Source organism: Malus sylvestris, chromosome 9 (assembly GCF_916048215.2).
Source record: "Malus sylvestris chromosome 9, drMalSylv7.2, whole genome shotgun sequence".
In the NCBI taxonomy this organism is placed as follows: domain Eukaryota; kingdom Viridiplantae; phylum Streptophyta; class Magnoliopsida; order Rosales; family Rosaceae; genus Malus; species Malus sylvestris.
This window is the reverse complement of record NC_062268.1, coordinates 27103777-27112379: the sequence shown is the minus strand read 5'-3', so window position 1 is coordinate 27112379 and position 8603 is coordinate 27103777.

Genomic DNA, 8603 nt, shown 5'->3' with positions numbered 1-8603 from the left:
TCGAACATCAGTCTTTGATCGACTGAACCATTAAAAACCTAGGGTTTCGGCACTTGATCGCATTGGTGGACAAGATTGAACCTCTGTCTTTAAGCGGCATAATGCGTTAACACCTCAAAGCTCTGTTGTCGAAAGGTTGTCAAAACCTAAGAAACAAAGCAACACGGCTAGCTCTCCTCCACGACGGTCAGCCTTGGAAAGACTTGAAGAAACCAAGCAGCCTTCTAGAAAGAGGAAGACAACGCCAAAGGAAGAAAAGCTCAATGGTCTAGCAGAAAAAGATGACGCTCGAAGCTCAATTCCTTCAAATATGAAACACCAAGCAACCTTGGAAGTTGACACAAAGGACAATTAAAGGTAAAAAGGCGCACCATCATCCACACCGGACAATCTTCATGCCAACAAGCCCAAGATGACGGCTCTGAAGAGAAGGTCCAAGACGTCTTCCACATCACAATACAAGAAGACAAAGAAGACGAAGTCCCTAAAGAAGACGTCACTGCTACGCCACCATAGCTCGAGGATGGGGGGCAAGCCACAGTTGATCTCAAGGAGCTTAACTTAGGCATAAACGAGGAACCGAAGCCTATCTTCGTAAGTGCAATACTAAGTGTGGACGAGATCGAGAAGTACTACCAACTGCTCTTAGAATACAAAGACGTTTTTGCTTAGACCTACAAAGAAATGCCTAGCCTTGACCTTACCATCGTTGTGCATCGTCTAGCAATCAAGCTTGGAACGTGATTGATAAAGCAAACTTAAATAAGCTATCGATCTAAACTCATCCCATAAATTGAAGCCAAGATCGACAAGCTAATCAAACCAGGCTTCATTCGAAAGGTGCAATACCCTAAGTGGATCTCCAACATTGTCATTGTCCTTAAAAAATCTAGACAAATAGGTGTTTGCGTAGACTTCCGAGACCTCAACGATGCTTGCCCAAAGGATGACTTTCCTTTGCCAATCATCAAAATCATGGTGGACGCGACCACTGGCCACGAGGCGCTATCATTCATGGATGGCTCATCAGGCTATAATCAAATTCGCATGGCTCTCGAAGACGAGGAACTATCAGCCTTCCACACTCCAAAAGGTATCTACCGCTACAAGGTAATGCCTTTTGGCTTGAAGAACGCTGGAGCCACATATCAGCGTGTCATGCAGAAGATCTTCAACTACATACTACACAAAAACGTAAAGTGTTACGTAGATGAAGTAGTTGTCAAGGCCAAGAAGATATCCGATAACTTGAAGGATTTACGAATGGTGTTCGACAAATTATAGCACTACAACCTCAAGATGAACCCGTTGAAATGTGCATTTGGTGTCATATCTAGGAAGTTCCTCGACTTTATTGTCAAGCACTGTGGCATTGATGTGGACCAATCAATGATTAAGGTCATTCAAAGCATGCTCGAGTCAAGGAATTTACAAGAGCTAAAAAGTATACAAGGATGGCTCGCCTTCATCTGACGTTTCATCTCAAAACTTGCTGGATGTTGTCAACCCTTTAGTCGACTCATGAAAAGGAATGTTCCATTCGTATAGGATGACGTCTGCTGCAATGCCTTCGAAAGCATAAAAAGGTACCTAGCAAGCCCACATGTCTTATGAGCTCTCATGCCTGGAAAGCCGCTTATCCTATACATTGTTGCACAAGAAGGTTCCATTGGAGCACTCTTAGCACAAGAACCCTTAAGTAGAACCCTTACTGGTGTCGAGCTCAACTACCTTAAGTAGAACCATTACTGGTGCCGAGCTCAACTACTCACTAATCGAGAAGATGTGCCTTGCCTTAGTCTTTGTTGTCCAAAAGCTTAGACATTACATGCATGCTTACACCATCCATTTGGTTGCCAAAGCTGACCAGGTCAAATATGTCATGTCCAAGCTAGTTTTGACAGGGCGACTAGCGAAATGGGCGTTGCTTCTCAATTAGTATGAGATCATCTACGTCCCAGCCAAAGCTATCAAGGGACAAACCCTAGCAGACTTCCTTGTCGATCATCCAATCCCAGTCGATTGGAAAATCTCAAACGACTTGCCTGAAAAAGAGGTGTTCTACATCGACATCTTGTCGACATGGACAATGTTCTTCGACAGATCTGCACGAGCAGACGGAGCAAGGGTAGGAGTAGTATTCATGTCACCACAAAGACAAATACTACCCTATTCCTTCCGACTAAGTGAGCCATGTTCCAACAACGTCGCTGAGTGTTATGCGCTAATTATCAAACTCCAAATGGCGATCAACATGGAAATCACAACGCTAAAAGTGTATGGCGACTCCAAGCTCATAATCAATCAACTCTTGATTGAATATGAAGTAAGGAAAGATGGTCGCGTCCCATACTTCCGGCTAGCAACTCAACTGCTATAGAAATTCGAGTCTGTGATGCTAGAACATATTACAAGAAAAGAAAATAGAATGGCAGACGCTCTTGCTAACTTAGCCTCAAGTATGGCTCTAGAAGAAGATGAAGTTGTAGACGTGCCAGTTTGCCAAAGATGGGTGATTCCGCTTGTCACTGAAACGCTACTAGATGATACAAACATCATCTCAGTACTTCCAGTAGACACTAAAAAGTGGAGACAGCCGTTGATCGACTACTTGGAGCATGGAAAGCTTTCGGAAGATCCTAGGCGCCGCTCGAAAGTACGTCAACGAGCACCTCGCTTCCTCTATTACAAAGGAACACTCTACCATTGCTTTTTTTAAGGAATACTTCTAAGATGCTTAGGTGAGGAAGAAACCAATCAAGCCATGGAAGAAGCACATTTAGGCGTATGCAGAGCACATTAGTCTGGACCAAAGCTACACTTCCAGCTTAAAAGAATGGGCTCTTAATGGCTAAGCATGGTGAATGATTAATTGGAACGCGTTAAAAGGTGCCAAGCCTGCCAATTCCACGCCAACTTCATACATCAACCGCCTGAGCCATTACACCATACGGTTGTTTCATAGCCATTTGATGCATAGGGATTGGATGTCGTGGGACCAATCATACCAAAATCATCTACCGAAGATGCCTACATCCTAGCCCAATAGATTACTTTTCCAAGTGGGCTGAAGTCGTACCTCAAGAAGGAAACTGTCGTCTGCTTCATCAAGAAGTATATTATTTACCGACATGGTGTGCCTTGCTCATCATCACTGACAACAGAAAATAGTTCTCCAACTGACTCGTGGACGAGCTCTGCGAGAAATACAAGTTCAAGCAGCATAAATCTTCTATATACCATACTCCAACCAAGCATCTTGCAGAAGCATTCAACAAAATGTTATACAACCTCCTTAAAAAGGTGATTGGCAGAACAAAGAGAGACTGGCACGAAAGAATAAGCGAAACACTTTGGGCCTATAGGATGACACATATGACTCCTACCCAAGCCACGCCTTATTCTCGTATATGGTGTGGAAGTTGTTCTGCCACTCGTAAGTCAAATCCCCTTACTAAGGATGGTTGTACAAGAAGGCTTAACTAAAGAGGAAATTGCAAAGTTATGACTTCAAGAGTTGGAAGCAATCACAAAAAAGAGGCTCGAAGCTTAACAACACTTGGAATGCTACCAAGCACGGCTATCCAAGGCATTCAACAAAAAGGTCCACCTAAGGTCTTTCTAAACTGGAGATCTTGTCTTGGCATTATGAAGGCTTATCATCACAACTCATAAAACAAAAAGCAAATACACATGAAAGTGGGAAGGACCTTACGTAATACAAGAAGTCTACACCAACGGTGCCTACCTAATCATGGCATACGACGACTTGAAGATCGGCCCCATCAACGGTAGATTCTTGAAGCGTTATTACCCCTAAAACAAACACTCAATGCTCTTCGCCTGCATGAACCTAAACTACACACGGCATAATGCTTCTTGTTTACACGAGCTTAAAAGGTAACACTTGAAACTCCTTGTTCGCATGAGCCTAAAAGGCGACACTTAACGTTCCTGGCCTGCAAGAGCATAAACTGTGTATGGTAAAACAAAACAAAACAAAAACAAAACAAAAAAAATCACCATTAAGATCACCATCAAAATCGCAAAAAACCCATCACCCATTTGAACTATGTCATGACTTGATCCCTCCTCAATCGAGGGTACATAGGAAACTTTAAACTTTAAAACTTCAAGTACATCACATCATCAAGAAAAACACAAACACTTTGAAGAATAAAGAACAAATTCAAGATGTGAATACTTTATTTCTTTAAAGGAAGAATTTGGCTACAAAGCCTTATTAGAAAATTAGCAAATGCAGCTTCTCCAATAGTCGACAAGGTGCTATTCCAAGTCACAACTCTTCTACGAATGTGATCACCATGAAGCTCAAACAAAGCCAGTGAATTGTCGTGAACATGGTGCGAAAGATTCAAAATAAGAATCCTTGATGTACACGTCTTCTTCTTCGGAGTTGGTTGACCAAAATCCATCACTTCCCAAGACACTTTCCAATATCAAAAGAAAGATGTCACCTGAATCAATCGGAATAATCGAAGAACACACCGACAGACTGCTTCAACATCTCTCCAAAATCTACAGAATCATACATGAATCGATAGAATTACGGCAAACCCACTGAATAGCAACAATCTCACAGAGCAGCGGAAAAATCACCAGAGATTGGAGCGGCGACAAGCCTTTCCGGCGATGATACCATAATAAACCCAAGAAATCAAGCTGTGAAGAAGCAAATGAGAGAAGATGAAGGCTTAAAAATGAAAGAATCTCAGAAGACTTTTTACTGCTAAAGTACAGCTAGTTCGAGACATTTCTCCTGATGACATTTATATGACATTTGTGATGCAAGTTAGCAATGTTATTATGCCTTCAAGATTAAGCACTTCACCCTTGTCATCATCACCATCACTTTCACCTTCGCCTTCACCTTCTCCATCCCCTTCTCCTTCATCTACACCTTCCCCATCCCCTCCTCCTCTATCATCATCCGGTCCTTATGACATCACCAAAGTTCTAAACGAAAACTCAGAGTTCAACCTCTTCAGCACTTACCTGACTCAAACCCAAGTCACTAACCAGATCAGTGAACGCAAAACCATGACCATCTTTGTGGTCAAAAACGGCGCCATGGCCTCTTTAGTCGAAAAGCCCATGGAGATTAAGAAAAAGGTGCTGAGCCTCCACGTTGTCATGGACTACTACACCGTCCAGAGGTTCCACAACTTGCCTAGTGCGCAGTCTATTCGAATAAACACGCTGCTCCAAGTTACTGACAACCCAAGTGGCTAACTAGGCTTCATGAACGTCACAAATGGGAACTTAATCTAGTTTGTAACAGCTGCTGGTTCTAACCAAGCAATGTTAGTTTGAGATGTTTCTAACGATGGAACTAAGTACATCGGTGGTGCAGATCAGCAACCTATTACTGCCTTCAGAGTTAACTGCACCTTCTTCCAACCCAGGCAAGTCGCAATCTGCCGCTCCTGTCAAGGCTCCGTCTAGCAACATTGCAGCCGCACCAAAGCTAGGGGACGCTACAGCGCACAGTGCAATGGTAGCTGTTCCAGGCCCGCGTTCATTTGCAACTGCTTCTACTAATTCTTTGATAGCTATAATTTGCGTGTCCGCTTTGTCTCTGACTTCCGTGATGCTCATTTGAGTTGGAATTTGTTAATTTGCTCAATAATATCATCAAGTCTTATAAATTAATGAAGCCATCGATCAACACTTTTGAGCTAATCCATTCTTTCTCTTTGTGTTTGAGCGAGCGTACTCGTACTATCAGTTAGGTTACAAAGCTTAATCGAAGGAATGAATTGATACGTAATATGTCCAACTTCTGACCAAACAATTGTGAATCAAGTGAAGAACAAGCTCGGTATTGCTTCTTTTCAATAATTTAGAAAATGTATTCACTATAAATACTAATCTAGATTTGAAAAAAAATTAATCAAAGCTTATCTGGATCGGTCTCTTTAAAAGTGGTCTGTCGGATATTGCTTCTTCCATCAACAAACCTTCTCTGACTACAAGTTAATTTGTTTTATTTTTGTTTACTAGTAACCGCCTAAAAGTTGCTCCACATAGCAACGTGGCACCTTACCTTATATTTTTTTATTTTTTTTAATGGCAGAAATGCCATAGAATTTGAAGCAGTGTGGCTGATTTTGTAGTTCATACCAACAAGTTTTAGGTATTATATATCTATTTCCAGGCCCTCCCATTTACTTGAACAAGTTGTAATTTCCTCGGCTTTCCCACTCATCAGTTCACTACTAGAAATTACTATTTGCCAGACAAAATTTTTCCTGACAAACACATATTTGTTTGGCAAAGATACTTAACCCGACAAAATCGAAAATTTTGTTGGGCAAAAATGATCAACATTTTTTATGGGAAAATTAGAATCCCCTACAGTTTTATTTTTTATTTTTTATATCATTTAAATTAAACATCTATGCCTTTTTAAAATTTGATTAAAGTACTTTGACCAAAAGTCACCTCTATTTTTTAAAATTAAAATAATTTTTGAATTTATCATTTTATTTGCATGATGCACTTTTCCTCATTTAGTGGAGATATTAGTAATTAAACTATATTTTCTCTTCTTCCAAATATGTTTTTTCAATCACAGTTTTTTTTTTTTTGTTATGCAAAAATTTAATATTATTTCTTTTTCCCAATGGTTTTTTCTTTTTCAAATTGTCACAGCCCGTCTCGGAGATATATATTCTTTTATTCTCGAGGACGTGAAAGGACGGTTTTACCCTTGGACGTTAAATTGTGTTGTGTGGTTTAAGTTTAAGTTTTTAGACCTATCCATTATTTTTCCTAAGTTTTTGGAACACTTATGACTTAAAGTGTTTGTTTTTTTTGGTTGGAAACCAAACTGGGACCACACACACACCCACACATCACTCCCGTGCTCTCTCTCCTCCCTCTCCCTCTCTATTTTTAGCTATTTCTGTACAACCGTACGGACGACACCCAAAACCCTTTCAAACTTCACGGATCGACATCAAAAAGGTAAGATTCTTCTTCCTTGCAAGCTTCTGAGTTCATTGGTACCCTTTTTTAGAATGGAAAGCTTTGAAAACCCGAGAAACCTTAACCCTGACTTTGTGCACTGTTCATGCACACATAATTTTGAAGGTTTTAAGAAATTTGGAGCTCATAGGGAGCTTTAGGAGGTCCTCACGAGGCTCGGGGTGATTCGTTGGAAAAAATGGGACCTTGGGAAGTCGAGATCGAAGAGTTTGAAATTTGGCCGGAATTGTCGAGCTCTCCCCGACGAAATTATGTGGATTTTAGGACTTTTGGAAGGTAAGGATTTGTTATACTCTTCATAAGCTTCATTTTGAGACAAGTTTCATGCAATTTGGTTAAGAATTGAGAAAGATATAAGGTTTTAAAAATTAACCCAGAAACGGCGAAGTCACCGGCGTCCGGCGACTCGTCGAAGAAGACGAAGGTATATTCCATCAAAACTGATGGAATATGCTAACGGCGTTGGATGATGCCGTTAATAATTAACGGTATATGCTACTTGTTTAACGGAATATTCCCTAACGCCGTTAGGGTTGCTGTCAGTGTGCCATGAACGTGCCCGCACATGGGCGGCGCGTCTGGCCGTGCCTTGGCTAGTGCGTGGCGGCGCGTGGGTGGTCGGAAAATTTTTCTAAAAATAAGGGGATGTTCGTGGAGTTGTGAAGATCACGTTGGTATATTCAAACACCCCATTTTGAGCATTGTATGAGAAATTATTAGCTAGTTTTGTTTATGTGCTTTAAATAATGTTTTTATAGTTAATTCGCATATAGGTGAGACTTATCCTGAGGACGAGCGTGTTCAAGGGCGACTCGGGGGCTACTGTGGATGCAGATTTCTTCCTCCTCGATCTTGGACGATTTTGCACCTACAAAACAATTAACACCTTAGGTTAAGGCCAAGAGGCTAACACGCCCACGATGAATGGGGGGGGCTTTGGCCGAAGAACCTCCGATGTCAAAGTTAGAATTTAGAGAGAAAGAGTGTTTAGAGAATTTTGGGATTTTTGCCAAAGTGTTGGAATTGATTTTTTGATGAGAATAGGTGTCTATTTATAGAGTTAGGAGGTGGCTAGGATTTTTAGGTTTAATTTAGGTTTAATTAGCCAATTTATTTGGCTATTTAAACATAAAATGAATGTTTTGGTGGTTTTTGGAATTAATTGGCTAGTTAATTAGGGTAATTAAAAAAGGAAAATGGTGGAAAAGGTAGAGAATATGATAGGCTCTTTTTGGATGGGAATGGTCGGACCTTGGTGTGATTTTGGGGTGATTTGGTGATGTAAATAGCCTTTAATATATTGATTATATTAATTGGTTGAGGATGTTATGGAATGTTTGAAATAAATGGCTAATTGAATAAGGAAAAAATGAGGTAAAAACATATATGAAATAGGTTTTGAATTGTTACCCATTTTGGGTACTCCTGACTTGGTTGATGGATGATTCTCCACTGCTCGCGTGTAGGAGACCCGGTATGCCTCGAGGGTATTTTTGTCCTATTTTGTCCAAAAATCCACGTGTCGCCTAGTGAATATTTTTGGCTCCACAAATGCCCCCACACCTGTTGGGCTGCTCGTAGGAAAGGGCAGC